The sequence below is a fragment of the Syngnathus floridae genome, chromosome 14 (assembly GCF_059516105.1).
Source record: "Syngnathus floridae isolate MCC-2025c chromosome 14, RoL_Sflo_1.0, whole genome shotgun sequence".
Taxonomy (NCBI): Eukaryota; Metazoa; Chordata; class Actinopteri; order Syngnathiformes; family Syngnathidae; genus Syngnathus; species Syngnathus floridae.
The window spans coordinates 5,049,938-5,070,231 of NC_142426.1; the positions used below are offsets into that span (position 1 = coordinate 5,049,938).

General features: G+C 43.5%; 1 long non-coding RNA gene across 1 annotated transcript in view; it reads left to right on the plus strand.

The window, feature by feature from the left end:
* Window positions 1-20,294, plus strand: part of LOC148387202 (uncharacterized) — an 84,611-nt gene that overhangs the window by 55,418 nt on the left and 8,899 nt on the right. The window contains exon 4 of the long non-coding RNA XR_015862608.1: window positions 10,692-10,811. This is a non-coding gene — a long non-coding RNA (uncharacterized LOC148387202). The remainder of the gene's footprint in view (window positions 1-10,691; window positions 10,812-20,294) is intronic.

Sequence of the window (20,294 nt, forward strand, 5' to 3'; positions counted from 1 at the left end):
ACAAAACCAGATTTCCACCGACTGGTATCGAGTGTTCTCACGGGGTCGCTCCAGTTTGTAATTGCAATAAAAGATGACACGGACCGGCTCCCCGCACGTGTGGAAGGCTCCTCGTTGAAACGCGTTACACGCTAGTCATGTTTGTTTGGCAATTGGATTCTCAGGGTCACAATGTTGGGTACACCTGTGCTGCGCTCTACTCTGTCAATGTCATGTTGTGTTTTAACCGTTTGCCGTAATCAACACAAAGGCACTTTTGGATTGAGTGTAGGTGCACTGTATGAATAACTGGATGACTTGAAACTATGACATTAAGTGTGCAGAATTTATTTGGAAGTGGGATAAACATTTTGTGCCCCCTTTTTGATTGCTAGCAAAAGCTAGTTACACTGGTCAACAGGAATAAAAAAATCCGAGATGGCTTTGAATGTAGTTTAGACGCTGATTTTCTATTTTTTCCTCAAGTATTAGTGACTAATTTAGAGATTATTTTTTTTTTTTTCCAAGATCCACCACAAACTGAAAATGAGCTGCCAATCCAAATAGAAGCCGCTAACTGGCAAATACTACAGACTGCGGCTTCCATGAGGAGGAGGGTTTTTTTTTTCTTTCTTTCTCTTTTTGCTGTAAACAAGATCACTATCTGGCATGTTTATACTGTAATTTGGTGGCCAATTGTGAGAAGATTGGTTACAAATTGAGACATGAAGATCAGGTGCAGCGTGTGGTGGGCAGATGTCTTTCTTTTTTTTTCTTTTCTTTTCTTCTCTTTTATTAAAGCACTCAGATTACCTTCAGTACACAAGCGCTATGTGTGCCCGCCGCAGACACCACCTTGGAGCTCATTGTCACTTGTGCACCTCACTCCGACCGCATGTGTGCCTATAAACTCTCCGTAAATGTATTTTTTGTCACGTATTTAAGAAAGTCGTAAGAGTATTTATAGAGGATCTGCGGTCAGGAGGCGGAGGAGGGAGCTCAGTGTACTCCTACCATGGTAGGAGCGTCAAACATCTTGTTTTCATTACCCGGGTTGGGGGGAGGAGGATGGAGGTAGCGGCCTTAATGTGTGTTTGTCTGAATGTGCGTGTGTGTGTGTGCGCGGTGCATGTAATTGTCCGCAGGGCGACTTATGCCGTTAACCCTGTGCGGTGCCGAGTGAGAAAAGCGAGTAAAGAGCTGATGACATCCAGATGACACGAGAAAACAATGCGGTCTGCTGACATGACATTGCTAAGCGTCTATTTTGCTCCCGCCGTGACAAGCTTGTCTTCTGTTGCGGCACGACTGTGACGCATAGCGAGCTCCACCAACTCAAAGGGAGGAGGAGGGGGGGAGGTAACGCGAGCATCACCTGACCTTGAAGTGACCTTTTCATCGTTACTAAAAAACTGCTGAGGCGTATTCGGGTCCAGTTTGCGGTGTGGCGAATGTACTGTACATTTATTTGAGGTGGGGGGGTTCTCACAAGTCATTTTTATGGGAGGCTAACCGACCAGTGACTCCTCCTGGTGGGTTGGGGGGGATGTACAGAACACATGAGAACTACTGGAAAGTTCTCGGAGCTCTCAGCGTGAAAGATTATTACATTTGGAGACGTGGTGTCGCATAACCTCCAAAGTTGAAAGCACAGCCAAACAAACATTTCAGGGAGTAACTCTAAGATTTGAGATTTTCATAGAGGGATTCCAGTAGACAATTCATGTTTGACTTCATGATCATAAGTATTGGGACACACTTTTTTTTTTTTACAGTAGGTTGACCAGGATATGGATTAATAATAATAAACAATACCGTTCAAAATGTCGGTGGGCACTTTGTTCTCTTCTCTTCTTCTTCTCTCTTTGTTTGTTTTCTCTTTGTTTATCACATATTTCTGGCTTATTATTTTTTTCACTGGATATTTTTTTATTTTTTTAAAACATGACCTCAAAGTTTTGAATGAGTGTGTAAATTCAAGATCAATTTATATCCTCCATTATGTTCAATGTTAGAGGTTCCCCAGCGCTTGCATTTACTGAAAACAAACTTTAATCGTAAAAAAAAAAAAGTACATCAACAGAGAGAATCACCTGTTTGTGTTCCTCTTCACTGCAGATAACACAGCTTCATCCACTTCCTATCAACATTGACCTTATCACATGTTAACACGTATGTTTTCACAACTCATATCTATTCACGCCGCCATATTTGCCCAACAAAAAAAAACAAATAAACTAAATGAATGCCTTCCTGAAAATATTCCCCCCCCCTCATCCTTATCCCATCCACCTCATCCTCTGTCACAAGCACAATATTGATCGCTGACATTGTCACTGATAACAAAGTGAATGTGTTTTTGTCCTAACAGTAATCCTTATCAAAAGTCATCTTCTGCATAAATGCCAAACCTGATTAATCCAAATCTCTTTATTCACTTTGCAAGTGGTCCCGTTTGTGTTCGCTCTCCTACGAGGGCTCTTTGAACCCAGCAGCAAAACACGCGCGTGTGTGTAGTGGAAGTGTCGGAAACAGGTGCTCCCCCCTGTTTGATAGCCTTTATAAGAACCAGACGCTAAGTGCCGGGTGTGTCCATAAACACAGCCTGCACGGGCCTGTGGAGACCACTGCATGTCAGCTCCCCCCCGCTCTGTGGTGCACCATGAAGGGTCTCCATACTTTGCTGCATGCCGTCCGTTGCCTCGAGTGATCCGCAGCTGTACGCTACACAATAATCATTGAAAACACATTTCGGGAGTCTTCTGCAATTTCTCAATGTATTGTGTTCCTGTCAAATAAAAAAATGCACGCTGAAGAATTTCCGAATAAATCCATCAATGTAGTAACTGTAACTCATTATTAGATTGCTTCATCAGGTTACACAACTTTGGTGCTTGTGCAACATTACGTTAAAGAAAAACAAAAATCCATCGTGAGCTATTAGAGGCAGGGTGCAGATTTGGTCTGTCAACAGAAACATCCAGCAGAGTGAGACATCAAGGTCCAACGTGTGAGGGAAAGGGAAAGGGTCCGATTCTACCACTTTACTGACGTTTGTGACCTCCGCCCTAAAACGATGCTGGCACAATAAAAATAAATCGGGCGCCATGATGTGTTAATCTGCTTGGACAAAGCATCTCACTGGCCAATTAGCGTGTCATATTTTATCACCAAAGTGACACCTGTTTATAATAGCGGGCCTGGAAGGACTTATGTGGCTGTTTTTCTTGCCTGCGTGCCGAGGGAGGGGGGGAGCGGCGGGGTGGGCTGCTACATGTGGCCTTGCATTTCACCACCAATACAGCGTCCGTAGTGTTGTGCTGCTTTTACAAGAGAAATTAACCCACTTTGATTGGAGGAGCAACACGGTGGACTAGTGGTGTGCGTGTCGGCCACAGGTTCGGTTTTGAATCTCAGATTGGCCTTGATCCAATTTTCCGAAATTCTGCCCCCTGCGCCACAATTTAGACCTTCTCTGAGTCTGTTTAAGATTTACTCTCGTCTTCGTTACACTTATGGTAGAATTTTGCAAACTCTCAAAAGGCTGCAAGTCGCATTGTTTGATAGGTATATAAATAAAACATATTTCATATTGATTCATGCTAGTGTAAGTCTAAACTATGAAACCAAAATATTTGTGCAAGATCAATCAGATATTGCAGTATGGATTAATGTATTGTTTGTGAAACACACGTGACGACGACCTTGAAAAAGAAAAAAGGCATATTAGATCTCAGTCACATTATGGAGGGAAATTGGATTATTCTTCAAAATTCTTGGGCTCTAGTATTGTTCCTCATATATATCGCCAGTGGGATAATGTTCAATACTGGAATCTCACCCTGGATTCCTGTCACAGTAAAACCTTCCAGTTGTGGTCCGTCCAAGTGGTTAAGTGCTACGAACATGCTTCATTTATCAGTGCTTTTTGGCAGCACATTTGCACGCTAACCCGCCCGCCGCCACCAACGTCACCGAGCGCCAATAAACGCGAACGGGCCGAGGTGTCTGCCCTCTCAGACATAATCACGCTGATTAACTGGTGTAATCTGGTGGCCTGGCACTCCGCCTCCTCCTCGTCGTTGAAGATGAACGCTTCATACTCAATCCAGAACAGGCTTGCGTGCTCCTCCGGCGAACGTTTAACATGAGTGCTACTCTGACTAATGTACGCCGTGTCTGTTTTAAATCAAAACCGTCGGCGAAAAAAGATCGAGTGCCATCGGGCCGCCTCAGACCTGCAGTAAGCATATTTTTGATCCTGTTTTTGATGAAATATTGAAAAAAAAAAACTGGCTTGACTTCCTTCCATCGGATGAAGCCTGAAATCAAAGCAGTCATGTTTAAGAGAGGAGCGCTTCTAATGCAAGCACCCTCGGCAGGAGGTCGGGCGCAGCTCCGGCCTCAATGTCACACTTTGAATCAAACCGGCCGGAATAATCGGGGCGAGGATGTGGGAAGTGAGATTGCGAAACCCCAAATGATCAGAAAAGGGAAACGGCGCTCTCAATGACCTTACTGTTACCCCCTGAACAACGCCACGCAAGCCTCATAGTGAGCTAGCGGGCGGGCCAGCTCCCAAACCTGCAACTCGGTCCCATCTCAGGAACTAGCCTCGGTCTCATTTCCTGTCTGCACAACAGCCGTCGCCTGTTTAAATTACTCCCCAGCACCTCCCGAGTTTCCCTTTCACGTCGATAAATACTCGAGCTAGCTTTCGTTTTTTTTTTTTTTTTTTTGGTAATAGTTTCTGAAAGATTGTTTTGCTTTTTCTTGCAACTACCGGGAGCTTCTTTGTATCTCTCCATTGATATGTTTTTACATTTTTTGAAAAGTGTGTTTGGAAGTTTGAGGTTTTGGACTGAGAGTGACAACCCCCTTCCGTTTCCTCTCCCTGAAGTATTCATATACTCCTCTCCTCTTTCTCAGAATACATATTCAAAAGTCGGTATTAACTTCGCCAGGTGCAAAGCGTGAGACAGTAGCTTATGTACGTCTTTTTAAATGATACTCGCTGATAATCGATTTAGAAACTGAAGGATCTCTTATTCTTCATATTTCTTACGTATTTTTTAATGATACTTGCTGATAATTGATTTTGAAACCGGAGAATTTCTTAACTTCTAACTGAAAGCAGACTAGATCTTAGAGCAGCTCAGGGCGGGTCTAAGCTGTGGCGCAGGCGGTTCAATGGTGGTCAATTTAAGTAATTCTGCGCTCCGTTTACATTCCGTTCTGAAGTGAATGTTGTTGGAAATCACATATGCAACTGGAACAAACCATCCCGAGAGTCAAAAAGTTCAGAACTACAGCGCCACCTAGATGTTTTTAGTGTACTCTACAGCTTACAAATGCATTAGGGTTGTTCTTTTTGCGGCCCCTGCTCTGTTTGTGTGAACAAAACCTTACAAGGTGTGAGAAGATAGTGGTGAAACCCCCTCTCTCGTACATTCCATATGTTTTGGAGCTCAAGGTCTCACATGGATGTCACCCCAATCTCCGGGCACGCACGCGGCGGCCTCCACGGGATGGCCGTTCTACTTTAATGAGTAATAACGCGGCTTTTAATGAAAGTCGGAGAGTTCTCTAAGACCAGACGATGTGGCCAAGTCTCGGAAGGCCGTTAAATGTGAATTTATGTCGCCCGTTGACATTTTGCTCGCACGTTCCAGAGAAATCGGGGGAATTATAAACCACGGTGGTGTTTTTTTTCCTCTCCCAGTATGCATAAATGTGGAGAAAAATGCGGCCAGTGTTTTACAATTTTCCCCGTTGCACTGTGTGCACTCTGTGGACGGACGCAGAGGGGAGGGAGAGTGTTAACCTCTGTTGTAATCCCGCACTCATAAATGTCTAATTAGGCCAATTTGTGCGACAAATATTGAATGTCTGAAAGATGTCCTGTCCCGCATCCACTCCATTACGTACGACTTCATAACATCTCGTCCAAAAGCTAAGCCAAAAAAACAAAAGCACCTAGCGAATCTCCCCTGAAATACATCTCATGCATATGTCTGAGTTTCATGCATAAAAAAATTCAGGGAAATGTTGAAAAAATACAAAGCGTGTTGGGAGAGGAACCGATTGATTGACAGCCCTGCTGGTCCTACGTATCAAGGTTGGTGGTCCCTTTGTCCACATCACTCACATGGTCGGATGGCTCGGATTGGACCGCTCACACTTTTGCCGCACAACTTCAGACCTTTAAACACTTGGCCACCGTGCTGCCGATTTAATCTAACTTAGTCATCACTATCGTTCACCAAAAATGTTAATCGTATAGGTGGCGCTGTAGTTCGGAATATTTTTGCTCGCGCTTCTCACAGGTGGCTTTGGGTACTGCAAGCGTCATCTGTTTTGAGGGAGAAGACTTGATTTGATTGTGGCTGCAGATGTGGTTATTTGTGTGGCGTCGGTCATGTGGAGTACACCACACACTTACAACAGCACTAAGCACACACGTGTCTCTCATATTTTAAAAATCATCTGAGATGTTCAGACTTGTTAAGTGTGTCAAAATACTTTTGTTCATGTAGTCAAAAATTCTGGCATCGGCCGGGGAAACTTTATACTGTTAGGGACCGTTGGCGTGTTCTTCCACATATGCACAATTTGCTACTTATGGATTCACTTACTCACGGATTTTTTTTGGACGCAATTCTCGATTATTTTCACACAGTTTTTATGCTTCGGTGCCAAGGAACTATGTTGAAGTCAGGGGAGGAGATTCATTTGGTCACACCAACGCACTGTCTAATATAAAAATAGTGCTTTGCTGCCATCTTGTGTCACCTATAGGCAATTACAAATATTTTTAGTTACACGCTCTTTTTCTTTTCGTTTTCCATATCAACTCAGGCCGGTCTTTTGCATTATTTGCGTGGCAGGCTGCTCTTTTATACGAGGATCTGAAGAAATAAGAGGAAGATTTAAGAAGAATCTTTACGTAAAAATATCAAGTTGAGTAATGACCTGTATAATGTGTGCAACACTGACTTTTATCATGACCCTCATTTAGGTATAATATTCCATCTCATTGTGGCCAGCTGAGAGTCACTGTATACTGTTGTCTCTCCAAATAGAAGAAGAATTCAATTACCAAAAGCCCGATGTATCATTACACCGCTGTCCATTCCCTGCAGTGTGCATGTACAAAGACTTATAGTGTAGCAATAGAAGCTTTTTTTTTTTTTCACCCCCTCCTCTCTTTTTCTCTTCCACCGCAGTGCACAGACAGACTGACACGGTGGCCAATAAAATCAAAAGTACAAGAACTCCTGTTGTGTTTCATGGTCACACTCGAAATCAATCACTGATGTACAGGGTCAGCGCTGCAATTATGTCCACGGGACTCCTCTGATCGCGTCTACATCAATACGACACTGGGAGGGCACTTACTGGACATGAGGTTGCTATTGCCAGAAAAAAAAAAAAAAAGAAGTGCATGCAGTAATACTGCTGGAGGTCTGGTTTAACAGCGCTCCTCAGACTCGGAGCGGCAAAAGGGCAAAAGCTGCGAGTGGTCCCGAGCAAAGGGAGAAAATTGTGTTGACTTTGGAGTCTGTCGTGTTTCTCCTCATCACAGGAGTAACGGCTCCAGTGATTTTTATTGGGCGCACGGTTGACATTTTGATTTCGACTGTGTACTTTTGACTTTGATGTCAACCCCTACAATTTTTCCGTGCAAAAAAACAAAAGAGGTCACGGCGTGTCGGTATAATATTTACTGGAGTTCCCCTATCTGCTACGTCGGGAGAGCGCTTGTGTCCACGTGTGGGATCAAACGTTGCATCCACGTTCCCAGTCGCTCGCTTGAACTTTTAGCGATGAACTGAACTTACTGACAATTGGGCCGAATTTGACCCCCCTCTTTTCGGATCAAAGTCACTGACCTAACCCGGCCCGACTCCAAGATAACCTTAAAGTCGTTTCATCCGCAGACAAATTTCTATGACGGGGATTTCCCGGCATGCACCATGGGGTGAGACATTTACCCCCCTTCCGAAGCGTGGCATCCTCCAAATCCAACCGTCATTGCTCATTCATACGCCCGCTTCATTCACGTGTGACGTGCCAGCGCTCCCGTGCCAAACTTCTGCAGGGCCAAACCGTGCCATGTGTTTTTGTTTTTCTTTCCCCTCGCATGTGGAAGCAATTTTTGCTTTGTTAATATGAGTATTATTTTAATTGTGGCAATTATAGGTTAAACTGTTCGACCACTTGCGAGGTGCTGACCGGCTTTTGACAAGAAGACAACTTGACTCTCTGCGGCGGCCCATTCGGCTCTCTTGAAATATTTTTCTTCGGCTTCCATTTGTGCATCATAAAGAGCGAACGGATATTCGGATTAGAAGCCTGTTGACGAGAAGCCGTTGCTGAAAGATTTCATTTCTGACAGTTGTTTGGAATTGATTGCTGATGACACCTGTTGTGTGAATAAAAATAATCCAAATTGAGTGCGCTGCCTTGCTGCATCCAGCAGAGGCGCTATTGGGTATTTTATTTTTTTTGCAGTTCGGTCCCTGAGTCCGATTCACTTCGCGACATGAAATGCTCAGTCAACATTTGACTTTATATTGAGTTTATGTTGTATTTATGGACTCAAAGTGTTTATTGTACAAATATTGACTGTAATTATGACTTTGAACTTGGTAAGCGCGGGAGCCCCTGTGTCGCAATAATACGTCGAAAAACAACATGGCTGACTATAGTGAAAGCAGAGAGCGTGAAGTCTCCCTTCTCCACTACCACATTTGGTCTCGTTTCGCCGAGACGCAGCATAACTCACACGGAACATAACTTAGACTGTGACAAATCAGATTATGATGGGCAGCAAAAACTCCCTAAATTTTTGGGGAGTCCAACTGTTTGCTGGCTAACCTCTGTGCGGTTTCCTCTTTCGGTGACCTCTAAATCACAACAGAGGCCGAGAGAACAGGCAGGCAGCTGAAGAGTCACAGTAAAACAACGGCGGTGCCATCCTTGATGGATGGCCTCACCTCTGGCTACGCTTGTAACAGGAGCGTCTTGAGCCGAGCGCCGGAGGCTGGCGACGCCCCCTGGAGTCTGATTTGCGGGCCGCTCGTTTATGTAAACCGCATTAGAGTTCTTTGTGAGAAAGTGAAAGTGGTAATTGTCCACATTCCACGTTGCGAGACGTAAACTTTGGGACCGTCAGCCGTGAACAAGCCAGCTGCTTGCAATTTGTGTAGTAGATAATAATCAGGCTACATGCAAAGCAACGTTCCTTCTGTCAGACATTAGGCCGCGGCCCATGCCATACGGGATTTAACAGGAATGGTTGGTTTAGTTTAAACGACCTTGCGCCAGAGGAAAAACCGGACCTCCTTTGGCCACGGTCCCAGAGAAATCCAGTCCACTTTTGTCACCAATTCCCAACCCACCCTTTCCCAAAAACCACATTTGCTTTTTCACCTTCTCCGGTCTCCGGGGTTCGCCGTGGTGTTTCGAAGTGGTCTGTTTAAACGGATTGAGTGTGATGGATGACATTTTGAAACGTCGTTGCTGTTTAGCGGCTAGCGAGCGATTCATCACGTCACAAGCGCAGTCATAACACGGACACGTCGAACGACAAGCTCTCAAAAGCCACCGTGGCAAACGTCCCAACGTCTCGGACACGCGCGGACCGGAGCGTCCTCTCGGCTGATTGATGGGCCTCGGCTTGGCCCTCCCCGCTGCCTCGTGAACAGCTGAGTGAGATATTTGATTGGTTGTCAGGCAGGAATGGCGGAGCACGTGTCTTTTCATTGGCGCTCTATTCTTACACTGACGATCGAGTTTCATTTGGGTCAGATGGCGAGCTCCGCTGTGCTCTCACAACAGTTGGGTCGCTTCACCAGTGTTTCCAGGAAACTCTGGTCCTTCTCCAGCATGACAATGGACATGGCCATGACGCTTTAAAGACATTGTCCGCCCATGTGCCTGTAATTATAAAACATTTGTGTCACTGTGTGCTGAGTCTAAGATTGAACCTGATGTTGTTCTAGTTGGGTCAGATTTGACTGAAAACGCTGTAGATACAATTCTCAACTTTCAGAGAAGTTTTCAATAATAAAACGATCAACTCTGCTGTTGATCATAAAACATATAAGCAAGAAAGGGTTTTATTTGAATGATGACTGGAATTTGCATGATCGACGTGCCTCGCATGCTTTTTAACACTCAATCGCAGCTGAGATGTAAACAGAAGGGTAAGGCTAAGCTAACCCTTGTAAAATGTAAAAACAATTCAAATAAAATCGTTCCCGCGTCAGACACATCATCACAAAACCTCTAACCAGACATGAACTGTCAAAAGAAGTTAACCAGTGCAAAAAAAAACAAAAATAACGTGAACCCATTAATAAATGATTTGAACAGGATTATAAATTTCTTGTCATGCCATCCTCAAAATTGATGCACCTCCCACACACTCAATATTGGACATTACAAATGTAAGAAGAAGTTAACCCCTGTAAAAACTTAAAAACAAACACCCTACCTTGTCAACATTTGCCCGGAGCGGTTCCACCGCGTTTCCAATTCCGAACGCGGCAATGACGGTGCGTCTGTTAAGTTTTATGGACGACCATCATTCACGCCGCGTCAAACGATGAGTGCTGTTAAGTCTGTATCATCTGATACACAAGACCATGTTTCAAGTATACGCAGGGCTGCCACTGATGTACTTTTTTTTTTTCTTGCCCCGACAGGTGCTGCCCGCCTCGGAGAGATTAAATGATGGCGGCTGCCCCCCTCCACCGGATTCCTTTGCCACTTGGAATGTCTCACATGCAGCGGAGGACGGAGCTGTGCTGGCGTCCTGAGGCGAGGTAGGCGGCGGGATGAGAGGGCACGGGGTCATTGCTCGGCTATGAACTGCTCACGTGCTGTGTTTGCGTTAGCTTTGAGGGGGTTTTGCAAAAGGATGACTCGTGTGGCATTCATGCAAAGTGTTTTATCTGCTCTCTGGAGAGAAGACCGTTTGCTCCTGATGAACTGACTTTCCCAATCTAGTCAAAATCAGGGCTATCCAAACTTTTGCCACGCTAGGCCACGTCGAGAAAAAATTGACACACTTGGAGGTTCTTCACCTTGGCTTTATGAGACAACCAATCCAATATTCAATAGCCTCAAATTGACGTCCATTAGTCCCAACTTATCTACAAAGTCGCTTTATGTCACCGCTGTAGGAACCGAAGCAAACCACTTGTTGGAACTACCCAAGGTCGATTTAACGGTCGTAAAAAGCCCATCCATAGATCATGTGAGACTGCAAACAGATAACCGCCGCGTACAAGTATCCGCTACGGAGACAATGGCGACGCAGTTGAGACGGAGGCGCATGTGGTGGTAAAAGGGAGGTCACATATGTTTTGCGGACCCCGGGGAGTCGTGTGGGATGAGACGAGCGGTGCCTTGTGTCGGAGGTGCGGCTCCCGGGCGCCACGCGGATGAGCTCATGAAACGCTACGCTGTCCGCCGAGCCGGGGGTTGGTCGCCGAGGGCGAGAGGCGAGGGCGACCCCGCCATCAATCACTCAGGGCTGGAGCTCAGGCCACTGCCCGCGGATCATCCCGATCCGCATGAAAGGCATTGGGTGTCCCTTCCTCAGCTGGGGACGGAGGCCGAGGGGATAACAACCGGGAGATGCGTAACAAGAGAGCGCCGAGATAGGCGCGGAGGAGCCACGCCCCTGACAGGGAGCGGCCCGTGAAACCTGAAGACGGAGAGAAGCTTACCACTCCGTGAACCCGTCACCTTTGCTGGCCAGAACGCTTTCCATTTCTTTTCTGCGCGAGCCAGGAATCAGTAAGGAGTCATTTCAGGACCCCTGTCACGTTCGCCGCGAGCGTGATCCACCTCCGACATGTTGGCAGACTGGAGGCTCACGCTCGTCCGGCGTTGACAGACGAGCGGTGGACTCCCCAGGTACCAGTCAGAGTCCATCAAGAACAAGTTGTGGAAACCTGCTGGATTGGCCTACAGACAATCCTTTCAAAGCTGCCAGTGCGCACTTGCACGGCACTCTTCACATAATTACATTTCTCCACAACTGTTACTTGTTCTCGTGTAACAAGGGAACTCTTTGTTGTTACGCTAGCTACAATCTGACATATTTGGATTTTAACCAAATCAATTCCTTGAAGGGGGATACCGCAGATTTTTCATTAGTATGGATCAGGGGCAGTTTTCATCTTAGGCAGCTTACTAAGACAAATAGAAACAGTAAGCCGTGCCTTCGTTACTTCTCGGATGGATTACTGGAATGCACTTTATTCCCTTTACTGGTTCTCTGTAAATTTTAGAGATCATTTAGAAAAAAAGAAAAGGTCTTTCACGCCTCACGTTAGCTCTCTGAGCTCCTCCACCTCTTTGTACATGCCTCAGGTCAGCAGAGCAGATGTTACTGGAGGTCGAAGAAGGACTAAGCAGGGGATCAAGCTTTTTCCATTGCTGGTCTCTCGCTTTGAAATGACCTTGTGCTAAACAGTAGGCAATCCCATTGTGTCCTTTTTTAAAACTTAACAAATGATGACTGAATTGAGCAAATTTAACAAAAACAACACCTTATGTGGAACTATTCATAAGCTTTATTACTGATTTTAAATTTCGTGCATGCCCCCCCCCTAAAAAATAAATACAAAATAAAATAATACCCACTTCCTGCTCATACCTGGAAGTTTTATTGAAAATAATTGCATTCTAAATGTAAGTTTGAAATGATTTTCTAAAGAAAAAGAAAGAAAATAACTCAACTCAAAATGCAAGTTTAAGAAAATATTTCGTGAAATCCTGATAACAACAAAATGGTCATGTAATCAAAACATTATACACAGAACTAATTCTCGCAACACTTCCACACTACCATACATTTTTCCTTTTTTTTTTTTTTTTTTTTTTAAAGGGAGCACCTGTGTCACATAAATCTGTAACAAACTCCCTGGCCAGTATGTTACATTTCTAATAAGCATCACAAAACAGAGCAGGGGTAAGTGAAAAAGAATGGCTACTGTATGGGCGCGTAATAAGAGCCAGCTGTGAACGGCGGCGTGCAGGCCTCTCTGCAGCCGCCACTGTGCTGCTGCGAGACCATTGCAGGCCGGGGAATAGCTGACAGACGCGTCATAAATCCATCTAGTTGTCCCGCTTTGGCTTTTCTCTGGACTGTCCAAGTAAATAAATTGTACTTCAATCGGTGACACTAGCCTCTGCAAGCATGTCGTACGTCATGTCGCAGAGTTAGCATTGATTAGGAAAACGATGTAATTAATTAATCACAGTTTAATAGAAGACAAATATTTTACATATGCAATGTTTGCAGATTTAAATATATGTTTGTTGACTTTAAAAACAAAATAAAAAAATATAGCAATTTTTCATTATGCTACTGGCTAAACAAGCAATTTTTTCCCCTTTGATTTATTTTTTATTTCAAGTTGCATTGCCATATTTATTAGTATTTTTCATAACACTGAAAATATTTTTGAGCAAAAGTGAACGGACCAACGATTTAATAAGTAGCATTTCTATTTTTGACATTGAAAAAATAAAATAACATTTGGATCTTTGAAAAAAAGCAAAAAGCTTTTAGAGTAATGAATGGTTGCATTTTAATGTAACTAGTTCCATATAAAATTCCCAATCCAACTAAAAACAAAATTCCTATTTATCACTCCAAATCAAAATGTGTTCTGATTAGCGATTACATTAGAAGAATTCATGTGACAGAATCGTTGCTAGTAATATTCTCCGGTTTTGTCAAAATAAACAAAAAGTGTCCTCTGCTTAAGTAATTGAGGCCCTCTGAAATGAAACACGCATGTTTCCTGCTTGGTTCTCAGCGTTGAACGCTAACATGAGGGAATCTTTGTGATGCTGCGCCTGTCCGAGCAATCACTGGAAGCGCTACATCATGTTTATTAAGCGCACTAAATCAGAGTTATTCCGGCCAAAAGGGAGCTACAGCACTCCTGTGGGGAAAGGATGCGATGCTTGTAGTATTCCCTCATTTACATTTTCTCCCACTTAAAAAAACATACATTTCATGTGGGAAAAAAAAAAAGTTGAAATGTACCTCCTCCCAACTGTCTCCTTGCTTGATTTGTATTTCTCACCTAGTGCCATTGCCGTCCGGTCTCTTCTCTCCAAGCCCCCCGCCCCCACACCCTGTGTGGGCCTCAAGCTAGGGGCCTGAGGCCCCTGGCCGACCAGGAAGAAGAAGCGGTAAATTCTTACACATTCAGTCTGGAGCTTCCTGTGTAGCGGCAGTCCCTGCGTTTCTAATTACCACTCTTATCACATAAGCTCTCCCACTCACTTACAAATTGCTGATAAACTGCCTTTTGAAAAAGCAAAAACAAAACGACCCTGTCATTCGCCATGCGAGTTGATAGCTATTTAATAATATGACACATATATCCAGGTCAATTGTGCTAACTGTTGAATTTAATCAGAATTTATGTTCGGTAATCCCTTAATAGCTACCAATAGCATCCGTGGTTCCAAAATGGAAAGGATGTTTGCTCATTGGCAAATGAGGAAATCAGATGACATCACTATTTATGGAGTCTGTTTCGAATCGTCTCCACTCCTGTTTCCATCCATGCGTCAAGACAGTTAACTGACTTATTCTTCCTCCGTTGGGACCGAACCTCATCCCTAATTTCATTCTAAAACACATAAAAAAAAGCAAATATTCCCTCGTCCACTTTCTTCCCGTCTCTTTCAGACGGGTCATACAACCTTTGCGTGATTTTGACTTCACCACCTCTGATAACGATTTGGGAGCCCGGAAATTTGTGGGTGGACCAATTCCCCCCTGGAAGTTGTGGCAGTTGGAAATTATAATTCAAAATTAACTAAGGTCACAGCCGGTGTCCCTCAAGGATGCGTACTCAGCCCCTTTTTATGACTAAGATCTGACAGAATTTCTGTTGCGATTTGAGTCCTCCATTCCTTCTATTTTGATGATCTTTCTCTCTCTTGTCCATTTGTTCATTCCCCTTGTGGGAAATGAAGTGTATTAAGATGAAGCGTAGGCAAAACTGCATTGGTTCTGCGGCGTTAAAACCGGCAGTTCTCCTCCCTCGGTGGAAAACAAAACGATCCACCTGAGACAAACTTTCCGGTAGGAGCGGTCGCAAAACTACGATGAAGTATCTCATCCAGAGATGCTAGCGTTGGAGCGAGGTGAAGCGAGGGCCCGTTTAGTAGGCCGAAGGATGCTAAGTGCGCGGCGCTCTTCACCCGGGCAAAGGTTCACGCCGATCACGCGGGCCAATCTGTTCCAGACGTGGTAAATGACACATTATTGGATCCAGACCTGACAAGGGCTTTGTGTATATTACATTACCAGACACTGGGCTCACTTAAGCTTCATTACCTCCATGCCTCCTCCCCACCTAGAGGGAGAAAAGGGAGAGGGCAGTGGCGAGCTCCCCCCCCCCCTCACGCCGCCCCCTCAAGCCAATGCACAGAGGGTGCTTTTTTCCTCCAGGTCAAAGCGGCTTCTCGGCAGTGGGCTCGCCACGGCGCGGCTCCCCCCTCGTCTTCCTCCTCCCTGCCTGCGCGCTGTGCTGGGAACCTGTTAAATGTAACAACACCAGAGTCCGCCCTAGAACACCCAAGATGATCCTGCCCGCAGGGATTTCTGGGAAGATATTAGAAACACACCAGTGAGGTCACCGCGCCCTCTTCTCTTCCCACATCCACGGGACCGATGGAGCGAGCTGATTTTAGAATATGCTACAAAATATAGCCTTGTCTCAGACGTAGTCGGGTCATAAAAAGCTGCGTGTGTGACAATTTCTTAAATTAGTCTTGTAGGTCAATTCAAAAAAGATCTCGTGTGGGCGGCTCAATCATTTTGGGCCCTTACATTTCTTTTATATGATACATCAACACCATGGCAGAGCTTTGAATAGTCCCAAAGAATGGTAGTAAGATAGGTTAGCTTGATTTAGTAGGTTTGCTTTTTTGGCCTGTGCTTCAAAAAAAAAAAAATGATGATGTAATCATTTATTGGAAATAAATCCCCAGTTTGAGAACCACTGCACTTAATCTTTCCTGCAATGATGAATTTGTGACTTAATGCGTTTCGGATACCACATTGAAATGTTCAGTAGAATTTTTCGTATGTGAGATGGCATTGTGGACTAAACTCCAACAAGAGCTTTGGAGCACTTATTCATCTCATTCTGGTCAACACTCATCTAAGCGTACCTTTATGGGCCTCGCTTTGCTCAGTAAAAGGCTTTCCCCCCAAATGTACTGGCAAGATGAAGAGTTCATCCCGAACGAGAGGCCAATCTTGTAAAATTGAATCCCTCCTGAGGGGGGAGGAGGGGGATCAGGATTTTCAATTCTTCTGGAGTGGGACGTGTGCCACAATGCATTGTCAACTAGATTAACCATCAGGTTCTTCTGATAATTGTCTTGCGGTCCAATCGACACTGGAGATTTTAAATGCGCTCCCCCCCGCCCGCCACCTCGTTTGACGTATGTGCCACGAGTTACAGTAAGATGGAGCTTCCACAGTAGCTGCAAAATGTACACTCGGCCATTTGTAACGGCAAATAATAACAGCTGCGTGGTGTCAGATCTTAAAAAGGAGGATATTTGTCCTTTACACCCACGAGCGACACTTTGCCTCATTTTGATATGTTGTAGGAAGGTAAGAAGAAAACTTGAAGTAGTTCCAAGTGGATTGTTTGCTGAAAAACAAAACAAAAGTGCTTCTGGCACGGCTTGTTTCTCAAGATCAAGTCGGTCTTTAGTCACCTTGTGTGACATCACTTCTTTCGCTTTTTGCTCCTGCTCTCATTCATCGCTCGGCGTTCTTGTTTGTTTAAACTTTGTTCATTACAAGCGGCCGCCGCAGCGAGTTACTTTGATGGCAAAAAAACTGCAAATATACTTTGCATTGCTGAGGAAAGACATTTGGGACTTTTCAGGTATCCGTACCGTATTTTTGGGACTACAAAAGTTAGAAGGCGAGAATTAATTTAGTACAGCAAATGAGTCAGACTTTCTTTCAATTTGACGTCCATGAAAAGTATTTTTTAATCGCGCTAACGTGTCCTAACAATTGCAGCTTTATAATTGAATATAAAAATTAATTTGCACCTTTTACTTAAGTACAATTCTGAGTCCCGATTTTTTTTTTTTTTTTTTAATTCAAAACTATACTTGCTCCAATGTAGTGGCTGAGTGAAAAATTGCATTCTGCCCGTCACACATTTGTGTGCGTGTGTGTCGAAGGACGTGGAAGGCAGCTCGGGCAACAGTGTTCCACCTCATTAGCTGTGATTAATAGACGCGCAAGCTTTCCCATGCTCGTCCTTGCCTGGCCCAGCGCGGCTCACCTTGGAGGGGGCACCCGCCATCCCCCCCACTGCTCCAACTCGCCGGCTTTTAATTACAGTGAATTGCAAAAGTCTTTGGACACCATGTTTTAAGAATGACCTCTTTGATTGTTGTGTTGACGCAAACATTGCACATAATGAAAATCAAATTCGAACAAGATTCTGTAACATTGTCAAGAATATATTGTAAATAAACAAAAGTAAGTCAATATAGTACTGCTATTACGCATTATTAATATGTCAGTATAATCAATAATAATAATAATTTATTTTGAAATTACTGTAAGTAATGTCACTAAAATATTTGTCATTATCATAACTATATTTAGAACAAATTTGACCTTTATAGAATTATATTTTGGTTAATTATTAGCACAATTGGAACAGTTAGTCAAATGATTTGAGTATGCACACACACTTGAACCATCCCATTGAAACTTTGTTATGCATCTTATATAAAATCTATGCTATTATTCCTATTTTTATTTTCTTCCAATAATGGATTGATAAAAAATAGTCTGTGTCTACATTTTCAACAGCCACAAATGTGTTGTTTGTCCAATGAATCAATTATATGTCAAAAATACAAAACTACCCCAATTACTAAACAGTAGCTAGCTTTTTTTTATTTATTCCATTTAAATCTACTCCCAGTTTTTCAGAGGCAGATGTGGTCCGGCCGCCAGTGTAGCTTTGTCCGGCAGCATGTAATCTCCAATTCCTGACAGAGATTATCTGACCCCAAAACACCAGAGGCTTGTTCGCACACAAATATACATCCACGTAGGTCTCCTCAATTAAGACATAATAAATTCAGCGCTAGCTTTTGTTGTTCTCACTTATTGAGGAAATATGCTCTCTAATCCGCCCGTATAAGAACCATCTGTGTAAATGTGTGTGCCCACCGAGGATTGCTGCTCACTGGCTGCCTGCGCTCTACTGTATCTGTTCGGTGAGTGTGTGCGTGTGTGTGTGTGTGTGTAAGAGGGAGATCAACTGATGTGTGAGCCGTTAGCCGGAGGCGTTCACAAGAGGATCCATCTCATCTCTAGTCTCTACGCTCTTCTAGTTCTCGCTAAAATAAATAGCTCTTGTTTCTGTTGGGTCCTGGGCTGCCAGCAGACACACACACACACATGCACACACACATGCACACACAGGTACACGTATGCACACAATATCCAAATGATAATAGTTGCATCACGTATGATGTTGTATGTTCAAATGTGTGTTTATCTTTTTACTGATCTGTGAAAGTGTTTGATTATGGATAGATATAAATATCACAACTATAAAATATTTATAAAATGTTTTCCTTCATTTTTTGCAATAAAATAAATTAATTGTATTCGTTTTGCATAAATGCAAGACAGTTTCTATTTCTCACTTACATATAATGGGTAAGGACATTTTAAATCAATAAAAAAATAATTTTTAATTACCTTTATATTTTGGTACTGGACAGGAATTTTCTTCCAATATATCATCACACAATTGCTGTGTCGTGATATTTTGAGTAGCATAATATGATATTAAAGTGACTCTAAAATTCTGAAAACTAATCTACACACGCATACACAAATTAAAGTGACGTTGCAAAATCAAAACACTGCAAAGATTAAATCATTTTCAATATTTTAGGGGAATTTTCTGTTATGTCTGATAAAGCAAAATATATTCATATCTGATTAAAAAAAATCATTCTGATGGTAATTCCTACCAAGCTAATCGTTATTCTCTCTCACTATGGCGTGACCACACATGCAGCGCATGAGCACACGCTGAACCTTGTGTTTAAATCCAGCGCTCGCAGATAATTCAGACGTAAATATGCTTAAAGCTGCAGAGGTTTCTTAATTTCCTGTGTGGGCCACACACAACTTCTGAGACGTTTTTTTTTTTTTTTTTTTTAGGGGGTGTGGGGGCTGAAAGCTCTCACCCTAAGACAGAGAATCTGCTGTCGTTATTTTTTTTTTTTTTAATAGATTACAGTCAAGGCTTTGTCTCACACTTTAATAATAACAAAATAATTAAAATTTCTGTGGAATTCTTGTCCTACAGTTTTTTTTTTGTTTGTTTTGCATGAATACACTTTTTGGAAAAATCCCAGAGGAGAAGTGGGCAAAAAAGATTTATAATTAAAAATAATGTAAGAGAACAGAATAAGCTTGTATTAGTCCTTCAATGGAAAACTCTTAATTGAGTGAGCCTGAGCAGAATGAGAGCAAGTGTATGGGAATAGTATATAAATTGAAAGCATCACTGGCCCAACGGATGCAAAGAAGGTTTGGGGTGGGGGGTGCAGAGAGAAAAGCGGAGACGCGGGAATTGAAGCGGCCCCCACCGATGGGCTTCTACTGCCGGCCAAACAGAGCGCTCATTGTGTCTGCACCTCTGCTCTTTGTCGCCCCCCTCCACACACGGACTGTCCTTCACCACAACTTCCAAGTTGAAATTTACGGAATAATGTCGTGCGTGAAATTTGAGGATCTATCTATCTATCCTTTCATTCCTTCATACATATTTTAAGAAGTTCTTTTTGTGTAATATATTTAATGGACTCCTGCATACTTGTGGTTTGGCACCCACTTTGAAACCTCGTTTTTCGTGAAAGAAATGCATAAAAAAAATTCTAATGCATTTGCAATGGTCCTATATTGCAAAAAGCGAGGGTTCAATGTATTTATTTATAGGGTGGTGGGGGGGGAGTAATTTCCTGCTGCTTGCTGACGCCAAAATATTAGTTCATGCATTTGTGCCCTCAAGGCTGGATTATTGCAACTCTTTGCTGACCGGTTGCCCAAGCTCATCCGTAAAGACACTCCGGCCGGTCCAAAATGATGAGTCCAAGTCCTAACCAGATCCAGGGAAGAAGATCATGTTTCTGTTTGAGGTTTCCTCCTTGCCTCTGGAGCCAAGTGCTTGCTCATGTGGGGTTTAGTCGGTTTT